Below are 23,940 nucleotides of genomic sequence, written 5' to 3' on the forward strand. Positions count from 1 at the left end.
TAGTTTTCTTCCATAAATTCTTCTATGATTACCCCATTGTTATCCCACATATGATAAATTTGCTTTGAATCACCAGCACCTGTTCACAATTCAGTCATTTACTCACCGGCACCTGTTCTCAATTCAGTCACCCTTTCACCAGCACATAAAAGCACACACCTCAGTCATCACCTTGTCGGATCTCAGAGCTTCACAGTGGAACTGTCCCTATCTTAGTTACTTGCATTGACTCCTCAAACTTACTCAAATCCTCAAAGTCATCACCTTGTCGGATCTCAGAGCTTCACAGTGGAACTGTCCCTATCTTAGTTTCCTGGTCAACCCCACTGTCTGTAAGAAGAATATTAGTGATCACTTCCTACTGTCACTCCTATTACTACCTCTCCAACTGATATACTCACCTGCATCACTTTCCCCTCCTCAGATATCCCAGTGTTCAAAAAAAACCTCTGTCAACTAACTTTCTGTTCCCTAGTCTGTATTGTTACAGAAGATCAGAACCAAAACAGAGAATTACATGGGCTGATGATTATATGTGTGGATCTCACAGGGGGGAAGGTCTGAGGAGTAATGGCACAGTTTCTGAGTCTGAGGACTCTGTTGAGCTGGAGCGATTCCACTGCATTGATACTACTTCGGATGGGACTGTAAGATGACAATCTGTTTCTTCTCTTTAACATCCTGAACGATGTCGTAGACCTGTAGCGATGGTAGTATTATAATCTTGATTTAAAATGTTTCTACAGTTCTTCTTGATGTGGAGGGATTCCTTATCCTCCGCCCATCGCGGAAGCATGTGGGGTGATCCAGCTCTAATACCAAAGCCAACTCCCCTCCATATACCACTCTAACCAAAGGGCATCTCACCTCCTTTCCCTCTCTGCTCTTCCCTGAATCCCTCCTCTGAGCTCCTCCCTGGTCCCAAGCCCAGGATCAGCACAGCCAGAACAAGCCCCAGGGAGGGGCCCCATCTTCCACCCCCAACCCCTCGAGCTCAGCCCAAGGCCGGCCCTGGTTCCTGCAGCCTCGCCTCCAGCTACCGGCCCCACCCCAGCCTGGGCCTAGTCACCGAGCCCTCCCACCGGCCAATCCCAGCCAGGTATGCAACCACCAGCTTAACCTCAACCCACCACACTCACCCGCACTACTCCCCACTTCAGATATTACACCTGTTTCCACAACCAAGCACAACTTGTCCCGAATTCAGCTCTTACAGATATACAGAACTAACATTTCAGTTGCTTAGTTTCCTTAACTTTATATCATGGCTTGTGTGACATTGCGTTATACTGGGGTTTCCCTCATACATCACACTCCAGGATTGCCCAATGCGGCTTAATCAAAGTCCCTTTTAAGACAAGTCATGTCACTCACATTTACATTTAATCATTTAGCCAATGCGGCTTAATCAAAGTCCCTTTTAAGACAAGTCATGTCACTCACATTTACATTTAATCATTTAGCAGATGCTTTTAAGCCAAGTGACAGCCCCAGTTAGTCTAGTACAGAACATGTAGCTAGGTTTTTTTTTTTCGTGCTATAAGTAGGGCAGGGGGCAGGCGTGGAGAGATTTTGTGGCGGGCAGGTCTCCTGTAGGCGCTGCACTGGGTAACCCTGAATTCCCAGATGAGCGCCACCTCGGGGTGTTTCAGCAGAACCCGACGAGAGGAGGAGCAAATAAGGAGCTTGCTTTTTGGCTCATTAGAAGACAACCCCGCTGGCTGTATCTGGATCAGTTGGAGAGGCCTGATAGCACATGCAGGAAGGGTCCTTCGCCAGGGAGCATTAAGGTTAGTCTAGTCTGGGAGAGAACAGAGTTTGACAAGGCTGTGTACTTGCTCTGACAGGAAGGGGTCTAATCTTCCTAATGTTGTATAGAGAGCAACTCTGCAGGACCCACGGGCCACTGTAGCAATATGGTCATAATGAAAGCTTACCTGATGGATCCACCGCCAACCCCAGGGCTCCTGGGCTGTCCCAGAAGGGTGCTATGGCTGGACTCCAACCCAGCTGTATAGAGAAGTTGTGATGAAAGATAAGGGTTAGCTGGAACCGCCAGCAGCCCTATCTTAGTAAGCTTGAGCTGAGAGGTGATGGCCATCTCCATCCAGCTAGAAATGGCCACCCGAGCCAGGCCGGGAAATCGCGAGCAACCACCGTCCAGGTCATCCTGATTGAAATGAGGGGTAGAGTTGGAGTGTCATCAGTGTAGCGAGTGATAAGAAAAGCCATGCCACTGAAGACTGACATAGATCTAATGACGTCATGTAGATGGAGAAGAGAAGTGGTCCCAGTACTGAGCCTTGAGGAACCCCAGTAGCAAGTTGTTGTGACCTTAGAAACTTCACCCCTCCAAGACACCATGAAGGGTCTATCAGAAAGGTAGGACTTAAACCACAGGAGTGCGGTTCCAGAGATGCCCATCTTTCTGAAGGTGGACAGGAGAATCTGGTGATTAACGATGTCAAAAGCAGCAGACAGGTCCAGCAAGATGAGTACTGAGGATTTGGAAGCTGCTCTTGCCAGTTGCAGGGCTACAGTAACCGAGATCAGGGCAGTCTCAGTTGAGTGGGCGCTTTTGAAGCTAGATTGGTTGCTGTCCAGGAGGTTGTCTGGATACAAGGGAACATAGAGAGAGCTGGTTGAACACAGCTTCGCTCAAATGTCTTTGCAATGAATGGAAGAAGGGATACCGGGTCTGTAGTTTTCTTAGAAGTGCTGGATTTAGAGATGGTTCCTTACAGCAGTGGGCTTACCCGAGCCTGCTTAAATGCTGAGGTAAATGTTCCAGAGTGAAGAGAGAGGAGTTGATAGTGAGTAAGTGAAGGTATGACTGAAGAAGAAATCTCTTGAAAGAGGTGAGTGGGGATCAGATCAAGTGGACAAGTAGTAGGATGACTGGAGAGGATAAGCTTGGAAGCGTCCGGCTCTCTTAGAGTGGAGAGAAGGAGGAGAGAGAGTGTGCATTAGTCAAGCTTTGAAGTTATTCTCAGTCTCAGGTGTATTGGAGAACTGGTCACTGATGGTTCTTGTCTTATTTGTGAAGAAAAACTGCAAAGTTGTATCAGCTTTTAAGACGTATGGAGGAGGAGGTGGAAGCGGATTGGCAAGAAGAGAGAAGAGAAAGTTTTGAAGAGGGTGTCGCGAGCATCACAACAGTTGCCATTAATTTTGTTGTGGTAGTATGATGTTTTAGCAGTGAAGACATTTGCAGAGAAGGAAGAGAGAAGAGACTGAAACACACTGAGGTCGGTAGAGTTTCTTGATTTATACCATTTCCCCTCTGCAGCCCTGGAGTTTAGAAGCGCATGTTCACGGAGAACTCTCGGACAGCCAGGGGGCAGATGGGGTGGTGGCGTGCTGGTCTAGATGACAGTGGGCAAAAGTTGTCCAAGCAAGAGGTTAGAGTGGAGCAAAGAGTGTCAGTAGCACTGTTCGTGTCCAGAGATGAAAACTGCATGAGTGAAGGAAGTGAGGATTAAACCACAGAGGATAAGTGAGATGGAGAGAGTGAAGTTGTCCAAGCAAGAGCGAAAGGTGGGACCTGGGCGCTTAGGTGTGTGCTGCTACAGGAGTAAGTGCTAGGTTAGCAGTAATGAGGAAGTGGTCTGAGGTGTGCAGTGGAGCAACCAAAGAGTTGACCACGCCTGAGCAACAGCGCGTAGTAGATGAGGTCCCCGCCATTGGATTGACTGATTTGTGAGTCAGCTGTAGTATGCACCGCACTTGAGATTAAATGAGGCGAGCAGAGTGTTGAAGTCACCAGCCTGGGGTTTATCTAGGTGGATGTTGAAGTCACCAAGCAGTACCAGAGGAGTACCATCTTCAGGAAAGTTTGATAGCAGCACATCCAACTCCCTCCTAAGAAGTTTCCCCGATTTACCCCAGGGGGGCAAATGACCACAAAGTGGATTTTAACAGGGGTGGGTTACAGTAATTGCATGTGGTGATCTCAAATGAACCAAGTACCTGTAGGTGATGGTTGAAGATCAAATTTCCAATCTTTTTTGATATTAGGAGACCAGTACTCCACCCCTCCCAGTCGTGAGACGAGGAGTGTGGGGAACAAGTGAGAATTAGTGGAGAGAGGGTGCATGGAGGTGGTAGTGTCTTCAAGGCTTGATCCAAGTCCTAGTTAGTGCCATGAGGTTGAGACTGGAATAAGTAGCAATAGAAGAAATGAAGTCTGCTTTGTTAACAGCAGACTGGCAGTTCCAGAGACCAACTGGAATAGAGAGCGTAGTAGTAGAGGTCAGAGGGACAGGCCGTAGATTTGTCGGATATGCCTTCCTTCGACGTACATTGCATGCTCTCCTCCGGAAAGCAGTAGTGATAGTAGAGATCTGAAAGCACATAGTGAGTACAAGTGACCTAAGTATTAAGTATTTGAGACATAAGTATTTGAGAACAAGCTTTACAAAAAGTAAAGAAAGGGGAGAAAAGCAATACTCAGTAATGGTCTTTACACTCGTCAGTCTTCACACGAGGACTGCCGCAGTGAAAACTACCACTTTTATATTTTTTATTATTTGTTTTTTTTTAAGTGTCCGGGGAATTACAAGCGGCGCTTCTTCAGCGTGTTTTTAAGGGTGTGACACACAGTAAATAAAACAAAGTTTCCTAGCAATGACGATCACGCAGTAGTCTAATGAGAAAACGAGGCAAAATACTTACAAACTGACGTCCTTATCTGTTGCTCGACTGTTTCTTCACTCGGTGGCCATCTTTGAAACACGTCTCAGGCATCCAAGTGCAACTCCTATCTTTTTGAATGGGGAAACTTCAAATTCTACAAAACTGTTTACTAGGCTTGCAATTAAATTTTATAATTGAAATCACCAAAGAAATCTGATAAAAATTGTGTCATAAATGTTGTTTATTTTGCTCAAATAGTGTTATAAAAATATTATTCAAGCCAGATCAGCCAGTGCGCATGCACAGTCCTGAGCGCACGTCTCAGAACGCTGACTGTTTTTATAGCAACCGGGATGCTTCTAACGGCAGCTGCAGTGACGCGTTGACTTTACCGATTAACGATTGGCTCCTTCATTCAGAAGGTGGGGCTTCCTGCAATTGAGCGGCCATATTGAGCGTTGCATTTTTCCCCATTCAAAACTATACGAGTGAAATGTCTTGGGTATTCTATAGTCTTTGGCTTAATGTGACTCTATGAACTAATATATAACATATATAATATATAACATATATAACATATACAATATATAATATATAACAGTGAAATGAACAAGACCAAGCTCAGTATACAGGTGCATCTCAGTAAATTAGAATGTCGTGGAAAAGTTTCTTTTATTACAGTAATTCAACTCAAATTATGAAACTCGTATATTAAATAAATTCAGTGCATACAGACTGAAGTAGTTTAAAGGAGCCATGTGTAATGTCTGGCAAAAAAATCAAGTCATACTCCACATTCCATACCAGATGGGGGCAGTATGCCCAATAAAGTGAATTGGTCTACTCAGAGTAACAAACGAGAAAACTGCATAGTCTCTATGTCTCACCCCTCACCTTCACAACAACCCTAGAGCCATAGCCGGCCTAAAAGGACGCTTTGCTCCAGAGGAACGCTGGGTGATGTCAAGTGATTTTTGAAACATGACATCTTCTCAAGCTACCCCCTTCACCTTTACCAGTGAATATGTTCATATTCGCTTTTTGTTCATATTACATTTTGAATTGAATATACACATTATTTGAATTAAATTAATTTGATTAGATAGTATTCTGTCAACATCAGACAGCTGATGTTGACCCAAGCTTAGCCCAACCAACGAAACCAGAGCTGCTAACTCTCAAGCATTCACACGTGAGACACACGCGAATTGACTCTTTTCACACGCTTTCAAAACTTGACCACTCTGAATATAGTGAGTGAGTGATGGCGGCGCGGGGCTCTCTCTCTCTCTCTCTCTCTCTCGGGTTCATTATCATCGGGACATTTCTGCTTCTTAGGTAATGTTACATTAGTAGCATCAGCTTGGTAGAGACGGCTTTGGTAGATAACAGGTGAAACCGGATCGGATCTGTGGGTAAGTTATAGCTAGCTTACTATCAAACGCGAGCTACGGTTAGCCATCGCTAACATTAGCACGCTTATCGAACAGCCTTCGATACATTTCTATGTTATAACTTCCTCAAAAAACATTTCGCAAAAACATATAAAAACAAACTTCTAGCTAAATACTAACAGCATCTTATTTACCAATCCAAAAGAAATGTTTGCAAGTTCTGAGTCGGCTCATTTCTTTCAAGTCCATCAGTTGTCTCCAGCGGTGGAAAGCAGTGCCGATGTTTACTCTGTTTCCGCCTCTTTTCTTATCGGATTTGATTTTGTGGATTCCCGAGCGGGTTGCTTGACATCAGCTTCTGGCACGCCCACGTCGCGTCGCGAAGTTATTCGCCGTATTGCAGGTTGGCTGGTGGTTATGTTGCCCGCATATCGCCTCCCATGGCCGAATTGGTATTACTGACACCTGTCGGGCCGTGGCCTAGTAATGCTAATGCTAATTAAGGTTGATATCTCTGCAGCACTATAACTTGACATTTTTTTTAATGACATCATCAGCCTTATTTCTTCTCATTCTTTTGATGCGTGTAGGTCATTTTTTGGATATTTTTACCTCAATTTTTACACATGGCACCTTTAAGTCTTTGGTTCTTTTAATTGTGAACCAAACAAATTTGAATACTTCATAAGACCAATACATTTTTTTTTTGTGAATTGTTGGCCTTCTGGAAAGTATGTTCATTTACTGTACATGTACTCAATACTTGGCAGGGGCTCCTTCTTTAATTACTGCCCCAATTCAAGCGTGCATGGAGGTGATCAGTTTGTGGCACTGCTGAGGTGGTATGGAAGCCCAGGTTTCTTTGATAGTGGCCTTCTAGCTCATCTGCATTTTTTGGTCTCTTGTTTCTCATTTTCCTCTTGACAATACCCCATAGATTATGTATGGGGTTCAGGTCTGGTGAGTTTGCTGGTCAGTCAAGCATACCAACACCATGGTCATTTAACCAACTTTTGGTGCATTGGGCAGTGTGGGCAGGTGCCAAATCCTGCTGGAAAATGAAATCAGCATCTTCAAAAAGCTGGTCAGCAAAAGGAAGTATGAAGTGCTCCAAAATTTCTTGGTAAATGGGTGCAGTGACTTTGGTTTTCAAAAAACACAATGGACCATCATCACATCAATCATCACAGACTGTGGAAACTTAACACTGGACTTCAAGCAACTTGGGCTATGAGGTTCTCCAGACTCTAGGACCTTGGTTTCCAAATGAAATACAAAACTTGCTCTCATCTGAAAAGTGGACTTTGGACCACTGGGCAACGGTCCAGTTCTTCTTCTCCTTAGCCCAGGTAAGAAGCCTCTGACATTGTCTTTGGTTCAGGAGTGGCTTAACAAGAGGAATGCGACAACTGTAGCCAAATTCCTTGACACGTCTGTGTATGATGGCTCTTGATGCTTTGACCCAAATCTCAGTCCATTCCTTGTGAAGTTCACTCAAATTCTTGAATCGATTTTGCTTGACAATCCTCATAAGGCTGCGGTTCTCTCGGTTGGTTGTGCATCTTTTTCTTCCCACACTTTTTCCTTCCACTCAACTTTCTGTTAACGTGCTTGGATACAGCACTCTGTGAACAGCCAGCTTCTTTGGCAATGAATGTTTGTGGCTTACCCTCCTTTGTGAAGGGTTGTCAATGATTGTCTTCTGGACAACTGTCAGATCAGCAGTCGTCCCCATGATTGTGTAGCCTAGTGAACCAAACTGAGAGATCATTTTGAAGGCTCAGGTGTTTTGAGTTGATTAGCTGATTGGCATGTCACCATATTCTAATTTGTTGTGAATTGGTGGGTTTTTGTTAAATGTGAGCCAAAATCATCACAATTAAAAGAACCAAAGACTTAAACTACTTCAGTCTGTGTGCACTGAATTCATTTAATACACGAGTTTCACAATTTGAGTTGAATTACTGAAATAAATGAACTTTTCCACGACATTCTAATGTATTTAGATGCACCTGTATATGAATATTTAGGAAGTGAACTCTGGAAATTGAAAATGGATTACTGAATTTTTAATACTGAAAATGTTGTGAAAGGTGTGTGAAATGTTTTCACAGCTTAAACAAACAACTATGTTGAATTAAAAATCTAAGCACTGTTAATGCAATGCATTATGTTTTCATTTAACACATTTTAACATGCTTTTTTGTTTCAAAACATTTGTCATAATTTTTCTTCCATAGTCTAAGTCAAAAACTGCTGAAATGATCTACAAAATGAAGTTTGAATGGAGCTAAATTAACTAACAGAAAATTGTGGAGAAAAAAATATAAAAAGAATTAATATAATATATTTGAAAGAATTGTAATCATATATGAAGTTGATGAGGCATGCATTACTTTTACTATTTACTCTTTCACTATTTTTATTCTGTCTCATTTGTGATTAAAACAACACCCTAACCCTAAATATTCAATTTGGACAAATAGCTTGTCCTTAACCATTTGTGTTATCTCAAATTATTTGGTTTATTGAAGAAACGTGTGCTATTACTTCTATAAGTTGTAGGGCTTACTTTTTTTTCTTTTTTTGCCGGGTGGTCAATAATACACAGAAAAAAAAACGGCATAGACCTACATTAGAGGACCTGAATCTTATCTCTGACAGCAACCACCCAGAACACCCAAGCAACATGCTAAAAACATCAGAACTCTGACAATCAGAAATCAGAACACTTTCACAACCAAACAGCAAAGCCCTGGAAACCCACACCCTAGTTTCGCATAGGTGAGAACAGTTTTCTTCAGGTAAAAAAGTAACTTAGTCAAACAGACTGTTTCCACAAGCTTTAGGGCATCCACAAGTAACCTCTGAACTTTGAACTAGGTGATGGCATCCACAGCTCTTATTTAACAGACGCCCATTACCAGGGTCACAGCAAGGTAACAGCAAGAACACACACACTCATTTAAAACAAAGAGGGTTTCATGTAGAGCTGCTGTAGACATGGATAAATTGGATGGAGGGATGACAAATGTTAGGCAATGAAAATGCCAATGTATGCATGTTTCTGTGTGCTTATTAGTGTAACTTGGTCCATGACCTCAAACTTTTTGTCCTAGGTTAGCAATAAGTTATGAGTTATGAATACTAGTGTGTGTGAGTCAGACTTCTCTGTTTACTGCATGCTTGTGGCAGGTCTGGGTCTACTGACCACATCTGGAGTTTGAACAGCATGACACAGCAGTGACTGTGAATAGAGGTGTGACGAGTGGGGCGGGGCCGAGAGCCGTGGGAACGGAGGGAGGCCGGTGGAGTAATTGAAAATGAGCGACAGCTGCACCACTCACCAGTCTCGAGTCCCATGGAGGAGCTCCGGAAGGATAAGAGGAGGAGTAACGACAGTGAAGGATGAGAGAGGACCAGGCCTGGGTCTATTTTGTGTTTTGGTTTTCTGTTTGTGCACAGCAGTCGTGCGAGGGGCTGTCGTGCTCTTTTGTGTTTATTTTATTATAAAAAGTTTTTATTTGAATGTTCGCATGTTCGCACATTTTTCTTCTCGTTTTTCAAGAATTGTTAAATTTGTTACATTGGTGCCGAAACCCGGGAGGAAGGAGGGACACGCTGCCGAAGATCCCTCGCCAGAGTGATGAATCCGCGGTGCCATCGAGCATGGCGGAGCAGTCTGCTGCTATGGACGCTCGAGGCAGTGGCCTGGAGTGAGTTGCCGGGGGGACATACGAACTCGCTGTCAGCCACCTGGGAGATGGAGGGATGGCTGCCGTCCGTAAGGGAGCGGAGGAGTCGCCGCCGTTCGCCTGAGGCCGTAGCCTGCTGCCATTCGCCATGATGGGGAGGAGCAGGGAACAGAGACTCCTGCCGGCTGCCCGAATCCAGAGGAGCCGTCACCGTCCACTGGGCGGTGGAGGAGTGTCGTGCCATCCACAGAGGACTATCCAGTGCCACCGCCAGACACGGCGGAAGAGTTTACCCAGCTGGTGGAGGGCCGAGCGGCAGTGTGTCTGGGAACCGGAACAAGAATTTTATTTTTCATTTAAATAAAAACTTTAATAATAAAATAAACACAAAATAGCGCAACAGCCCCTCGTGGACAACTGCCGTGCACAAACAGAACCAAAACACAAAATAAAACCCAGGCCTGGTCCTCTCTCGTCCTTCAGTGTCTTTACTCCTCCTCTTATCCTTCCGGAGCTCCTCCGTGGGACTCGAGACTGGTGAGTGGTGCAGGTGTCGCTCATTTTCAATTACTCCACCGACCTCGCTCCATTCCCACGGCTCTCGGCCCTGCCCCACCCCTCACAAGAGGCTTTATGCAGAGAGAAAGAGAGCCACAGAAAGTATGTAGGGGGAGAAATCCAGCTAAACAGAAGTAACAAACAGAAAACTGCAGGAGCCGCAGAGAACAAAACAAGGAAGGGTAATTAGAGGATTAAAGCTAATCACAAAGGAAGAATGACAAAGAGGAATGAGAAACAAAAGGAGAAAGTCAACAGAGTGAAAAACCAGGGTGATTTACCCATTTGCAGCCGTGGTCCTCTATCCGTTCGTCAGCCTTCTGAGCCGCTTTCTTGCAGATTGAGGGCAGTGAGTAATTACATGGGCTATCACTCCAGCGGCCCTCCTACAAACACACACATGCTCTATAATGAGGGGTTATCATTATGCACATGACGCGGATCTGACACACATATTTTCTTACAAATCTATCTTTTCTGACTCATTTCAGCTCTTAAAGTCGATGCTAATGAGCTGACGAGTTCAGTGCTGGGCTGCTCCAGGACAATTTTGCGTGACACATATATAACAAATGCTTACATACATGAACAGTTTTAAGGCAGCTTTAATCGCCTTTTTGGTAACTTCATGACTTAACTGATGACATTTACAAGATTGCATGCTCATAATTTCATTTGCGCTTTAATATGAAGTTATATATTATCGAAATCATCGACAATAATTTACAAATATTTGTGTTGTCGAGTAGTCGTTTGATCTCATATGACCGAATGTAAGTGCCTGCAATAATGTGGTTTGACCAGTGTGGCACTGTGGCACTGTCGCACAAGACTGTAATTCAGCTTTCCTGATGCAATTCAAGAGAAGAGGACAGCGCTTTAGTTAAGAGCAAACAGAGGCTGCTGAGAGGCGTTTGGATGAATATGTAAATATATACTGCATGATTTCCTCTCAATAACAAAATAAACACAACAAAAACTGACTGCAGTGTGAAAGCAGCACTTAAGAACACATTTGATTATAGCAATGTGGATGTTTGCACAAACTCTGAAGTTCGGCACTCCAGTAAAGAAAAGTCCAGTCATGTCACGTCTATTTATATAACAGTATAATGCAATAGATAGCCTTAAATCAAGCACCTTTACAGTATTAAACATGAAAAACCAGAGTCGGTGTCGCTTTCAGTTAGAATTATAATTTAATTTTCTGTTATAAAGCAGCTCTCTATTGTGGAGCTAGATAATGATAAAATCTTTTTATTAGTGGGGAAAAAAAAATATTTAATTAAAGTTTTAGTTTGGTTTGATCTAGCTCAGGACTGTTTTGATTATCATAACCCTATAAGGTATTTTAAGAGAGATTTTGTTGTGAATAAAATGTTAACCAAATAACCAAATATAAAATGTCCTATTACTTACCTTTATTTTGTTTCTTATACATATGACTTATACATATGTTAATAGGCATAATGATTTGTCATTCAGCTACTTTATCATATAGCTAATTAAATGGTAAATAAGAGAGTTTCTCTCTCATTTAATTTTGTGTGCAAAATATATTTATCTGTATAAATTAATTGTATAATTGTAATTACATAATGACTTTCAAAAGTAGTGCTCCTGTAGCTCAAGTGGTAGAGCATTGCGTTAACAAGCGCAAGGTTGGGGGTTCAATCCCCGGGAACACATGATAGGTAGAAATTGATATCCTGAATGCACTGTAAGTCGCCTTAATTTATTTGTTAGAATATGTATATTTTAACTAATTGCAAAAGCTGAATAATCAATAAATGTCTAATGATTAATCAGTTAAATAATCAATGATTAGTCAACTAATCAGTCTAATAATCATTAGGTTAAAAGATTAGTAAAATAATCTTTTTCTGCTGCCCTATTTGATGCTCAAGAAACATTTCTTATTATAATCTATGTTGAAAACAGTTGTCCTGTGAAAAGTTTTTGTTGAAACTGTGATACATTTATTTCAGGATTCTTTGCTGAATAGAAAGTTCACAAAGAACACAATCTGTTTAAAATTGTAAAATTATAAATGTTTTTACTATAATTTTTAACCAATTTATTGTGAATAAATACGTTAATCAAAAAAAAAAGAAGTTATTTTTGCATTTCTCCTCCTCTCTTATATAGCTTGTTTCCTAATCTAGTTGTCAAATAAACCTTGTACATTAAGAATATGTTTGCTAACAAAGCTGACAAATTGCTTTTGTACCTCTTTAGTTCTTTGCTTTGAATAAAAGTGTATGCTAAAGCATAAATTAATGATATCTCAAATTGTGTGGCTTACTGAAGAAACGTGCTATTAAACATACTGATCCTGAACTTTTGATAGGCCTATATATTTATATGCATATTTATTTATATTTATATATACTCACAGGCCCCCGGATGGTGACACAATCCTCATTAACATTTCGGAAATTGTTGGGTTCAAATGGATGCCAGTAAGTGAATATGACTGGAGTGCGATCTGTCCATTCAAAAAGTTCATCTGCATAGCTGTATCATGTAGACCAATCCATAATTCCTCTATATCTGAGACACAGGAAAATAGAGAGTCTGAAACACCATGAAGCTTGCGCCAAACTGTATAACACATTAAGACCCGTTGCCAGAGAATATATATTGAATTAAGATTACTTTTACCCCACTGGAAAATTGCTTTTATATTATTATTATTTTATGAATTATTTTAAAATAAACAAAATTTAGTGAGGATTTTGCTCGAGAAAGACAAAAAATTTTTTTTTTTTTTTTTTTTTACTGGAAAGACAAAAATACTGATAAAGCAAATGTGTTTCTGTATATTTATGAACAGACATTTGCATGTGTATACCTTTCTTCATATACTTAGTGATGAATTCAAGTTCTGGGAGGGTGTGGATGCTGACAAGGTTAGCCTCCATCTTCTGACACATTTTGTGGGCGGAGCTCCAGTCCAGGTTGTCTGAGTTCAGCCTATAGCAGCCCGCCTGGAAGTTTTGCCAGCCTACATCACACTGATACCGCCCATCATCTGCCCAGGAGTCTGTTTCACACACAGGTAAGATCCTCAAGACCAAAGCAGTCTTTGAGTTAGATCAGCAGAATCCGAACTAAAAACTTCAGAAAAAAACTGCAGAAAAACATGCAGTTTTGGGGCAAGATACTCAAATTGCATGGCATAGCCAGACAAGGTTTACCCCTGAAATAAATCAAGTCATATTTAATCATTTAAAGTATAAGTGCAAGCAGTAGTAACATTGCTCTGCACATTTATATGTGAACCACAGACCACAAATGTGTATACAAACACTGCACACATACCTGTGGTGAAGGGGTGAAGTGTGGTGTTGGGTCGTTTCTTGCAAATGTAAGGCAGAGGCACTGAACAGTCCCGGTTGTGCCAGCGACCCTGAGCATTGGTGCTGATCACTCCACAGTCTTCCTCCTCATCATAGCTTGGCATTTCTATAACACACATGCATCCATGGGATAAAAATACTGCTGTTCTGTGCCAGACAAAAACTACCAAGGCAAGGCAAAGCAAGGCAAGGTTATTTATATAGCACATTTCGTACACAATGGTAATTCAAAGTGCTTTACATAAAAGAAAGTAAAATAATCATGAAGAAAAATAATAACAAAAATAAAACAAGCAATTTTAAAACTTTGCAAATGATTTAAAAATTGACATTTAAAATGAATTTAAAACAGTTAAAAATAGAAAATGATTTTACATAAAATACAGTGAATACATAAAATACAGTGTAATCAGTTCGGACATCACACAGTGCTCATTCAATAAATGCACAGCTAAACAGATGAGTTTTGAGTGTAGATTTAAATGTGACTAATATTTTAGCACATCTGATCTCTTCTGGAAGCTGATTCCAACTGCGGGGCAGCATAGTAACTCTAAAGGCGTACTCCCCTTGTTTTGTGTGAACCCTTGGTATTTCTAACTGACTCGATCCTAATGATCTGAGTGGTCTGTTAGGTTTATATTCAGTGAACATATCTACAATTTATTTTGGTCCTAGGTCATTGAGTGGTTTATTAACGAGTAAAAGTACTTTAAAATCAATCCTAAATGTAACTGGAAGCCAGTGTAAGGACCTGAGGACTGGCGTGATATGCTCAGATTTTCTGGTTCTAGTCAGAATACTGGCAGCAGTGTTCTGGATGGTCTTTTTGGGAAAGCCGGTGAGGAGACCATTACAATAGTCCACCCTGCTGGTGATAAAGGCATGAAAAGTTTCTCCAAGTCTTGACTGGAAACAAAACATCTAAATCTTGCAATGTTTTTTAGATGATAGTATGCAGATTTAGTTACTGCTTTGACATGACTACTGAAACTAAGGTCTGTCTCCAGAGTCACACCAAGATTCCTGACTTGATTTTTAGTTGTTAGACCCCTAGAGTCAAGGTATGCATTCTCCTTGAGAACTTCATCTTTGTTTCCAAATGCAATGACTTCAGTCTTTTCCTTGTTTAACTGAAGAAAGTTCTGGCACATCCAACTATTAATTTCATCAATACATTGGCAGAGGGAGTCAATGGGGCTGTAGTCATTTGGCAATAAGGCTAGGTAAATCTGGGTATCATCAGCATAGCTGTGATTGGGAATTTGGTTCTTTCTCATTATTTGACTTAGTGGGAGCATATACAGGCTAAATAAGAGCGATGCAAAAATTGAGCCTTGTGGGACTCCGCATGTCATGGACGTCCACTTAGACTTATGCTCTCCTAGACTCACATAATAACCTCTCCCTTCTAAGTATGACCTGAACCGTTTGAGTACCATCCCAGAAAGCCCGACCTAGTTTTCCAGTCTCTCTAGTAGTATGTTATGATCGACAGTGTCAAACGCAGCACAGAGATCTAGCAATACCAGCACTGATATTTTGCCAGTCAGAATTTAAGCAAATATCATTTATTATCTTAATGAGTGCTGTCTCTGTACTGTGATGCAATCAGAAACCAGATTGGAAATTGTCCAGGTATCCATTTGAGTTTAAGTATTTATTCAGCTGATTAAAAACTACCTTTTCTATAATTTTGCCTAGAAAAGGAAGATTAGATATTGGTCTATAATTGCTCAAAATGGTGTTATCAAGATTGCTCTTTTTCAGGAGGGGGTTAACAACTGCAGTTTTCAGGGAGTTTGGAAATGTCCCAGAAAGAACATTTCTGTGAACTCTTCAACAAAGGCTGGAGGGTATTTTGGACGCCTGTAAATAATGATAAACAGAATGCATAGAGTACCTTTCAGCACAATCCCTAGATATTCAAAAGACAAGTACTGACCAAATGACACTTGCTTGCATTGATAGACATCTTTAAATAGAGCAGCAACACCTCCCCCTCTCCTAACAGTCCTGCAGACACTCATGAAAGTAAAGTTAGGCAGGGGCTGCTTCATTGAGGACTGTTGCACTGCAGCTGTCTTCTAGCCATGTTTCGCTTAGGAAACATAAAATCCAGATTGTTTGTGGTTATAAAGTCATTGATTAGAAATGATTTATTTTTTAGTGAGCTTAATGTTTAAAAATGCTAACTTGATGGCAGTGCTTTGCATCTTTACATCAATCTTAGTTTGATGCATAATAGGCTGCAGATTAGATGAGTTTGCCCTTCGGCTTGAAAAGGCCTTAGACTTTCTATCACGTGATAAAACTGAAATAGAGAAAGACTAAGAACACTAAAGACATCAGAACAATGAGATAATACTGTTTTAAATGTAAGAAGAAATATACAGTCTGCTGGTCATTATTGGTTTATTTTTTGATCACAGATTATTATCAGTGGGCTAATAATGCCAAATAAATAAATAAATAAACATATAAATTCACTACCAATCAAAAATACAGTGAAAACAACAATACTGTGAAATATTACTAAAATTGAAATCAACTGTTTCTTATTTTTAATATATTTTAAAATGCAGTGTATTCCTGTGATGGTAAAGGTGGATTTTCAGCATCATTACTCCAGTCTTCAGTGTCACATGATCCTTTAGAAATCACTCTAATATGCTGATTTGGTGCTTAAGATTTCTTACTGTTGAAAATAGATTTTCTGCTTATTATTTTTGTGGAAATTGTGACTTAAAAACAATATTTATTTGAAATAGAAATCTTTTGTAACATTATAAATGTCCCACGAATGGGATTTTTTTTTAATCAATTTAATTTATGTTTGCTATTAAAAAAAAAAAAAGTAGTAATTTCTTCCAAAAATAATCTTACTGACCCAAAAATTTTGAACAATAGTGTAAATAAATAAATGGACATGAATTCATGACAAAAGGAAAAACTGCAGGTCATTGATCCAAATAATTTCATTGCTATATATGAGAGGAAACTATAGTCATAAAATTACCACCGTTATAAAGATTAAAGTTAAACAGTCATATGTCATTATAAGAAAATATTGAGTGCAGAATGCTTTAGTTGTCCAGAATGAATTATTCAGCTTTCAATAGCTGTAGCATAAAGTTAGTTAAAGTTTATAAAATTGCTAAAGTTTTCAAATCTAGTCTGTTTTCTAAAATATACTGATTCAATGTCTGAGTGGGTGTGGTTATATAAGGGTGTGGCTGTAAGGGGTGTTGCCTCACCTGCCTCCCAGTTTAGGTATTTGAGAGGGGCGGAGTCAGCCCACTGCCAGCCACCATTGAGATCTAAATCATTCAGACCCATCCAAAGGGTAGCACTGTACCCAGTTAGCAAACCTGCAGTACACACATACTTTATAAACACATGCCACTGAGTTTTAAACAAAAATGACAGTAGCAAATTCTGTCTTGTTTGTTCTACATTTAACAGAATCCTTTCTTTTTAATCCATTTGCAAACCAAATAATTTTCAATGTGATGAATGTAAAGATGTTTACATCCCTCGGTCTCTCACCGTTGATAAAGATTTGTTCCTCTACTTTAGTGATGCTGAGCAGATCCGCTCCCTGCTGTTGGCAGCTGGTCCGTGCTTCACTCCAGGACAGCCTGGCCAGAAAGTTAAACTGGTAACAGTTATCCATCAAAGCGTTTATGTCCCAAAACGTTGCACAGTCAGTACCTTTGGAAAGAGAGAGAGATGCATTTTAGTGAGCACGAATATGTGCACTATTATGTAGAGTAGTCTCACATTCCAGCTTCCAGACTAAAACATTAAAAGAACGTCTTGAATTTAGCAGGGCAGGTCTTTGAATGACGTGAGCAGGATCAGCTGAATTCACTCACTCTTCACTGGGCAGAAGCCCCAGCGCTGGTCCTTTCCGTAATCATGAGTAGTGGCACACCAGTGTAAGCCATCTTCCCTGCCCACAGTGGTGCAGCTGTGGAACCACTGGCCATCGTAGAGGAAGGGGAAGTAACATGGGCTGCCGTGAGAGTTTCCTTGGATGGTGTAGATTTCTATAGAGAAGAAGAGACAGAGAAACCTAAGCTGCCTAACTTCCAAAAGGAATTCATGATTACCACCAGGGAAGGCAGATAATGATAAATGCATACAATGCCCTCCATAATTATTGGAACAGTAATGACAAAATTGTTTTGTCTGCTGTGGAGTCAGGACATCTGCAAATATAGGATATAATGGGATATAAATCTGGAGACTGGCTTGAGTAATCTAAGACCTTCCATTTCTTTGCCCTGATAAACTCCTTGACTGAGCTTGCAGAGTGTTTTGGGTCATTGTCGTATTGCAATATAAAGCACTTTCTGATGAGTCTTGTGGCATTTTCTTGAACATTGGTAGCCAAGATGTTTTTGTACACTTCTGCATTCATTCTGCTATCACCATCATTTGTTAAGTCATTAATAAAGCTGTGAGAGCCTGATCCAGAAGCAGCCATGCATCCATGACACCACCTCCACCATGCTTCACAGATGAGGTTGTAGGATCACTTGCAGTACTTTTTTTTTCTCGACACTTTCACTTTCCCATCACTTAACAGTGTCCATAAAACTGTTCCAAAATTCTACTGGCTCACCGTGCTTTTTTGCAAACTCTAATCTTGCCTTTGTTTGCTGCTGATCAGAGGTTTGCATCTTGCTGTGTAGCTAATGCTGTGGAAGTCTCCTGCGGACAGTAGATTATCAGAGCATCACTTCAGCTTTCTGAAGGTTGATGGTGATTTTACAGACACTTATTTTAGGGTTCTTTTTCACAGCTTTTATGATTTGTCTGTTATCAAAAGTGTTGGGCAAGTTACAAGTTACTAGAAAATGTAATCAAATTACTGATTACTCCTTTTAAAAGTAAACACGTTACTGTTCTGATTACATTATTTCAAAAGTAATTAGTAATTAGTTAACTAGTTACGTTACTTTTTTCTCCATGTAATTTATGAAATCCCAGCATACACGCTCCCGATAAATATTTGTTATTAAAGCATCAACATTCACAGAACACTTATTTTTAACTAAAGCAAGGGGCTGCTGCGTGCCTGGTTTGGATGAATGCCAACAAAGAGCGCCGCATTTATAATCTCTAAAAAATACATCTCTGTTCATAGCAATCTCACAAATCTTTGTAATAACAAAATAAATAAATGCATAATGGATCTTTCATAATGTCTACAATTCATGTGTTATAATGAGAGGATTCATGAGCATGCAAATTTCAGCACTGCATTGTTTAACGCTGCAAACACGTGTTATAGTTATAGCCTAAATAGAGACTCTGCATAGGCTTGCACCTGTTAATCGTTTATATTTTATATTAGTTTGTGTAGCTTTTGTGCAATAGATGAATAACATTTTTTTTTTTAGATATTTTATATTTAGATATTTCTCTTTTGGGGGGTCCCGTGAATCATTATATTTTCCCACATCCCGCACACACACGAGCGTCTACCCGCCCACACCAGCACTCGCCCATCTTGTCCCACGCCGTGCTCCGTTGTTGCAACGAGTCTCGCTGGAGCAGGTCTCTAATCCACTGGCACTTGACTCGACAATGCGTGTGCTACATCCTTTTTACATTCTCTAGATCAGTGGTTCCCAACCTTTTTCAACTCGCGGCCCACAAAACCAAACTTTGTTTGCAGGGCCCACTGCAAAAAAATTAACTGACCCCGCTATTGTTGGGTTAATAACTTAGTACTCAGAAGCCAGATTGTTAACTGTATTTATTGAATGAACTATGGATGTGCGATATGGACAAAAAAAAAAAAAAAAAAAAAAAACTACCGCGATTTCTTTGATCAATTTTGCAATTTCGATTTTAATCACAATTTTGACACACACAGATATGCTTTACAGTCATAAATGCATTCAGGATGAATATGAAACATATTTCCAAAATAAAACCAATTAGAGATTTATCAAAAAGTTGTAACATCTCTAGAACAGACGTAAGTCAAAATAATCACTATAGTAAAGGTGTAACAAAATTTCTAGACTTATGGCAAAAATATATATATATAAATAAATAAATCTTGTGTCCAGGGACTTTTTTTTCTTTTTTTGCCATACATTTTTCATAGAGCTCATTAATGGTAGCGGTGCCTCAGGTGTTGAAATAGATTTGTTATACATTATACAGGTTCACACGTAGGCCTACTCTGTTTGCAATGCGTATATAGTAGACCTATGTGTATGCGGTGCAGAAGCAGCAGCGAGAGCGCATTAATGTAACGCGAAAGCACATAATGCGCCAGCGCGAATCTGTCCGCACGCACGCAGATTTATTTTGCTCTGTCACAAAACCAGACGCCGCTTTGCTCTGATACATCACTTGCCTCGGGCCTCGAGAAAGTGCGACTTAAAACGCGGCTTCTCTCACCAAACCGCGCCCTGTGCACTCACAACTCTCTATTCTCATGTGCTAGATATGAATTTTTTTTTTTTATTTCTAGCCTTTTACCGCGTGCAGTGTGAACGCTCTGATCCATGGGCTCGAAAAAGGCGATCACAGACAGTGTGTGAACCTGGAGTTATATAGGTATATTCCCAGTCTGTTCTGTTCTCGCCGGCTAGGCGCTAAGCATTCTGATTAGATCGCGATGCCATACCGCGGGAGGTCAGGGCTGCGGAAAATCGCGGCTATAAAGCGATTTAGAAATCGCGACGCCAAATCGTGATTTTATGACGATTTCTATCGCACAACCCTAGAATGAACTGGCAATGAACAGAAAATAACTCGGGCTTATTTAATTATATATATGATATGATGTTATTATGTTATGACATATTAACAATATTATTATTTATTTTAATAGTAATTGGCGGCCCACCTGCAATACCATCGCGACCCACTAGGGGGCCGCGGCCCACAGGTTGAAAACCACTGCTCTAGATTACAAAACACTGCATTCAGTCAGTAATGTAACGCGGCAGTAACGTATAGAGACCTCGGCTTGTAACTATAGACCCCTTAAAAGTTTGTAAACATTGCAACGTCTCCAGGTGGGCGGGGCTTAGCTGGAGGCAAAAAGAGGCGCGGACGCAATGTTGACAAGCCGTAAACTAGCACGTTTTAGGAGGGATTTATTAAACATGGATGCAGAAGAAGGTTCGAAATGTCCGAATATGTACAGTCACTGACTCTGCGGGACCGTGGACAAAAAAAATTATAATAATAAAAAGTGGGAGTTAGCATACATTTATCAATTAATTCAGTTGATCACTCAGTTCACTGACCAAACTGGTTATCTGACCAAAATATAATGACGAGTGGATAACATTACAGTAGCCTAATTTATTTATTTATTTATTTTTAGCTAAGCCTGGTGTAGGTCTTGTATCTTGTTAACCAGGTTTTGGATATTTCCTAGACAACATATGAATTACTTTCGGGTGGTTTGGGGAATTTTGTCAAGGCTTATTGTCTAATGTAACCTATCGCTGGGCTAACTATGATTAGCAATGTGGATTATTTTAAGAGACCATTCAAAGGATGGCACACACATCTATCGCTGTATGTTTGTTTAACATTTAAGCTAGCTAGTGCGCTTGAAGGTTGGCTTACTTTTCACCTATAAAAACATAAACTTGCTGATTTGTACTAGATAAAACCAACACACCAGTACATATGCATATGATTATTTTACCTAATATGAAGTGTGCACTGCAAACACGCAGCATTATTTATGATCGCCTCTGTCTAGTCTGTACTGCGATTGCATTCAACCACAATTGTCTTCTTTGATTTCTGTGAGGGAATGTCGGCCGGATCCGTGAAACTTTAGTTTTGAACCAAAAGTGCTGTTCCTTCTATTCTGGCAGCCAAAAACACAACAAGACGACATTTTAAAGTCAAAACCTCAAACTTTTAGCATGCCTGCTATGAGTTCTTCCTTTATGTTTTGCCTCCAGCTAGAGCGTGACGCCACAGTGACGTAGGGCGCATTAAGGGGTCTATAGACAACCGCGAAACACGGAAGTACAGCAGCCCGCCATTACTGGCGGCCTTGCTGCTAAGGAAGTAGCTGAAGCGAAGCGTTAGTCCCATAGGGCGGCTGTAGCATATTATAGCTGTACGAAAAGTTATTTTATTTAGTTTTTTAGTAATGCAATGATGCTGTCCAGTGATGCCGAAGAAGAGTGTGGTGTGGTTATTGTTTTAACAACAGCACAAAACTACAGGCATGGAATAAACCCGCTTTTTGAAATCCACGAACCTTTGTTGCACATTGACTGCCCATGTTTACGGCCATACAGATTACACAGAGTTCTTTACTATTAGCTAGAGATGATCAGTTCAGGTGCCGCTAGGGGATCTGTCACACACGCTACAAGCACCAAAAACGGTATTCATTGTTTGAATTTCATAATAAAATTGGCAGAATCTGAGAGCTGAGATTGTCAGTCTCCTCGCGGTCCTCTTTGTTTCACGATTTTTCTGTGCGTGGAGAAAATGGATGTGTGGCGCGAGAGCTGCAGTGAAAAGCGCCAATTATGCGTGTCTCACATTTTATTGCATTTGTATTAGTTTGAAGAGTAAAAACCTGTGGGTCTTAACGCAATTACAATCGGCAAGTCGGTCGGACAAAAAGGGGAAAAAAATAATTAATTGGGTCAGTCCTAAATTGACAGGGTCGGTCGGTTATGGCAAACAAGAATATTTTTAAGGATGGCCTAATAGTTATTTGAAACTTGTGAAGCTTGTGAACATATTAACAACACAGCTAGTAATGACAGCGCTCGGGTTTTATTTACATAGTTACATGCTCAATTAATACACTTAATTACAATACATTACATATTTATACATTATTACATTATGTTGTCAATAAATTACCTTTATCAGTAAGTTTTGGCCACTGCCTGACATCATCTACCCACTTTCCCTTTCACCAGACATTTTTTTTAATGAGCAGGATCCGCCATTGAAATGTCATTAGAGGGCACCGCAAGTGTCACACCGTCACACTCTCGCAGGCACGCAGTAATGGCGGTGATGGCAAGATGGCGGCGTTTCATAGAGTTTGGCGGCGGATTTGTGTATAGGGAATGTGAAGGTGACGTCACGCACGCCGTGTTGCATTATGGGGTCCTCCGGGCCATATTTGCAGGGATCGCGCCCTATCCCGCTGTATTTGAATTCGTGGTAAGTTGGAGGCTGTGCTTGATTTTCTGTCGAGATTTTAATAAACGTCGATATGGTTGGTCAGTACTGCCTCGATCATAGCAGGTTACACGATCGTTCAGGAGGAAACTGAACAACGGAATACGTTTTTCAGCTTTCCTTCCTGGAAAAACAACAAGGGAAGCTTGGTGCAGGAGCTGACGAAAGACGCCGGATCGCGTGGCCGCAATCAGGAGAAAAAATTTTACTTTTCAAAACACCCCTGCATCAGCGAGAGTGTGTTCGCTGCATTTTCAGTCAGGTGAGTTCTCTGGTCTCTAACTTTGACCTAAATACAATATTTTAATTTTGCTCATTGTCTTAAACGTCAATGTGTTGACTCTGCGAGCAAAGCATAATTTCTTGGCTATCAACAGATAATGTTCCATTTGCAACAACAATCACAATATCTAAGAAATTGACATATATATATATATATATATATATATATATATATATATATATATATATATATATATATATATATATATATATATATGAGAAGATATATATATATGTCAATAGTTTTAAGATCACTTTAAATTAATGTGTTAGCTTTTGTTTATCTTCTGGTCCAGTTTCTACTAACATAATTATGTGTGTGTGTGTGTATATATATATGTGTATGTATATGTGTATATGTATGTGTGTTGAAAGTATATGAAGATGTCCATAATTGTATATAACCTACAAAATTGCTGTATTTACAGGACAACCAGCATTTGAAATGCTGGACACTCATCCTGACTGGGCAACAACTTTTGTAAAAGGTGTACAAAGCAAGAGATGTTGTGTGTTGTATATTCCTTGATGACTTGTAGGATAGTTGATGAATGATGTTCAATTGTGGTTCATGTTAGCAGATGATAAAGCCAGGCCACATTGCATGAATCAAATCAATTATTTATTTTGTTTTCAATGAACAATTTGCTTTGATATTGTGTACATCTTTTTACATGCCTTTTTAAAATGTTTGTGACTCAAGTTTTTATATAACTGCTTAATAAATACATTAAGTGACTTATCTGTTTCTGTACTGATTGTATCCACAGAGACCCTTTAAAGGGATAGTTCACTTTAAAATGA

The 23,940-nt window shown here is 40.3% G+C and overlaps 1 pseudogene; it reads right to left on the reverse strand.

Annotated features, from left to right (window-relative positions):
* The window catches only part of LOC122134580, a 60,506-nt pseudogene that overhangs the window by 17,486 nt on the left and 19,080 nt on the right, over positions 1 to 23,940 (reverse strand).

Source organism: Cyprinus carpio, chromosome A15 (assembly GCF_018340385.1).
Source record: "Cyprinus carpio isolate SPL01 chromosome A15, ASM1834038v1, whole genome shotgun sequence".
NCBI lineage: Eukaryota > Metazoa > Chordata > Actinopteri > Cypriniformes > Cyprinidae > Cyprinus > Cyprinus carpio.